The following is a 3096-nucleotide window of genomic DNA, read 5'->3' as shown; positions in this document are numbered from 1 at the left end:
AAATTCAAACCAACAGTTTTTATAGACCATCACAGATGTAATCAGAGGCTTGGGTGTCCTGTCCGCTGGTAACACAGAAGGACTAGATTCAAACGTGTAGCCACAGGAAAGTTTGAGTGAATATCCCACCTACTCCCTACTTTGTGACCCAAATGTTCAGGCATTATGGAGATATGTTTAAGTAAGATTTTCTACAGATCTCAGAAAATGATATTGTGGGCTTCGGGGTCTGTGTCCATGGGTGAAGTCAAAAGCTCAAAAGAAGGCCTCCCATCCTGTGTGTCTTGTTGCAGATGTAAACCCTGCAGCTCTATCATACAAAGGTCTCTGTCTGTATGAGAGGCTGTTTAATGGGTAGTTTTAAATTTGCAGTTACTATTATGTCTCAGTTTAAATATTGTGAAATAAATAATTACGTGATTTTATTATACCACTTAAATACACCCCAGTAAATGTAATATTGAATAATATAATTGTGATTGAGTTCCATGAAGCTTTTCCATTCTATTCATTGTCAACATATGAGAAAGCAAATTATTCATCTTAATTTCCATGTTTTGAAAAACATTGATTGATTGTCTGTCTCACAGAAAGGTGATTTTTTCTTCAACTGAACTTTTTGTTCATACAACGTATCAAAGTTTACTAAGTCCCTGATTAATCACCTTCCGAAAATAATAATGCTGAATGTTCTAAAGGAGAGATAGGGCTGACAGTTGTGTTCCTGTCAATTTTTTTTCTAAACCAGTACATGCTGTAAAGCGAGTTTTACAGATATTTCTTTGGTATGACACAACATACTGGTTAAGTTAGGAAAACATACATATCTGTAGTACTTACCTGCTCTTATAATAACTCCTACTCTAGATGTACCTAAGTCATTGACTCAAGCAACAAATGTTTATTGAGTTCCCACTTTGTGCCCACATTGTTTGTCTAAGAATCACCATGTGCATCTTCTAAACATATGTCTCAGCAATGGGAATGTTTGCTTTTTTAGAAAAATTACCTAAGGATGTTTAGAGCAGTACTATTTATAATTTCCCCAGGGTCCAGTGCCTGGCATGTAATTATTCAGTGAGTGAAATAAATGAATGAACAAGCCTCAAAGAACAAACTAATAGTGAAGTAATCCCATGTTATGAGATACTATATAGGCAATGGAAAAAAAAAAGAATAAAATAGTTCCATAGGCTCTTAGAAAACTCTGTGTTAAGTGAAAAATATGAGTTGATGAGAAATATATTCACCCACAATTTTTATGAATCAAACATAACTTCCGGGACTTCCCTGGTGGCACAGTGGTTAAGAATCCTTCTACCAATGCAGGGGACACGGGTTCGTGTCCTTCCTGAACCAGGAAGATCCCACATGCCGCGGAGCAACTAAGACCGTATGCCACAACTACTGAGCCCACGTGCCACAACTACTGAAGCCTGCGCTCTGCAACAAGAGAAGCCACCGCAATGAGAAGCCCGTGCACCGCAACAAAGAGTAGCCCCCACTTGCCACAACTAGAGAAAACCCACACACAGCAACGAAGACCCAACGCAGCCAAAAATAAATAAATAAATAAAATTTAAAAAGCAAAAAAAAACCCCATAACTTCCCAGGGCTTCCCTTGTGGCACAGTGGTTAAGAATCCACCTGCCAATGCAGGGGACGCGGGTTCAAGCCCTGGTCCAGGAAGATCCCACGTGCTGTGGAGCAACTAAGCCCGTGCGCCACAACTACTGAGCCTGTGCTCTAGAGCCCGTGAGCCACAACTAAGCCTGCGCGCCTAAAGCCCATGCTCCGCAACAAGAAAAGCCACCGCAATGAGAAGCCCGCACACTGCAACGAAGAGCAGCCCCCTCTGGCCGCAACTAGAAGAAAGCCCGCATGTAGCAACTAAGACCCAAGGTAGCCAAAAAGAAAACACTTTTTAAAAAAGGAGGAAGACAGGTTTTAAAAAAAAAACAAATTCCCCCCAAAAAATCCAGAATCAAACTATATATTACCTCTTGCAACGAGATACAGTCAGCCCTCTGTATCTGCAGGTTCTGTAGCCTCCGATTCAACCAAGATCGAAAATATTCAGAAAAAAATTCCAAAAAGCAAAACTTTAATTTGCAGTGCCAGCAATTATTTAGATAGCATTTACATTGTATTAGATATTATAAGTAATCTAAAGATGATTTAAAGTATATAGGAGGGTGTGCATAGGTTATATGCAAAATCTTTGCCATTTAATATAAGGGATTTGAGCATCCTTGGATTTTGGTATCCACCAGGGTCCTGGAACCAATACCCTGCAGATACTGAGGGCAACTGTATAGAAGGTAAGAATGGGAGGGGGAAACTAGTATTTCTGGACTATTTTTCAATAAGACATATTACTTTTGAAATCAAAAACGACAACACAAGCAATATTACAACTGAGAAGGCAGTAATACGAGTCCATGACATAAGGAAGCTTACTGTCTAGCTGGAGAGATAATAACACCCAGAACAATAGAGATTAAGGCTGATCACCCTCTGAATTTGGGGTTTCAGATATTTATTCTGTGCCAGGTCCATCCAAAGAGCAAACACCTACCATTTATTGAGTACTTATTGTATGCCGGGGACTGTGCAAATTGCTTTACCTATATTATCTCATTTAACAATTTCAGCAACAATCTGAGATAGGTACTCATAATGCCCTTCTCTACATATAAGGTAACCAAAGAAAAGAGAGATTGTCATTTTCTGGAGATCACATTCAAGTAAGTAGCATCATGGGAATTCCCTGGCAGTCCAGTGGTTAGGACTCTGCACTCTCACTGCTGAGGGCCCAGGTTCAATCCCTGGTCAGGGAACTAAAACCATGCGACAAAAAAAAAAAAAAAAAAAAGTAAGTGGCATCATTGGGGCATAAAACCAGGACCTTCTGGCCCTAAAGTTCATGCTTTTGGCCACTATTCCTTAAATTGCATCCACACTGAGTGTTGTGCGCGGCGCTTCTGCACACGATCTCGGAGCTGAGGGGTCAGGCCCGGCTGTTTCATGCTAGGAGCTGTGGTGTGAAGGGCCGTTGATGCAAGGTCTCTGCATGCGGCACCCTGGGAGCAAGTG

The 3096-nt window shown here is 40.7% G+C and overlaps 1 non-coding gene across 1 annotated transcript; it reads left to right on the top strand.

Annotated features, from left to right (window-relative positions):
* The first annotated feature begins 2767 nt into the window (after positions 1-2767).
* On the top strand, positions 2768-2840 carry TRNAE-CUC (transfer RNA glutamic acid (anticodon CUC)). Its single transcript has one exon. It is a non-coding gene; the product is annotated as a tRNA-Glu (tRNA).
* The last annotated feature ends 256 nt before the right edge of the window (positions 2841-3096 follow it).

The sequence above is a fragment of the Delphinus delphis genome, chromosome 5, assembly GCF_949987515.2.
Source record: "Delphinus delphis chromosome 5, mDelDel1.2, whole genome shotgun sequence".
NCBI classification, from domain to species: domain Eukaryota; kingdom Metazoa; phylum Chordata; class Mammalia; order Artiodactyla; family Delphinidae; genus Delphinus; species Delphinus delphis.
This window is presented reverse-complemented; position numbering and strand designations above follow the sequence as displayed.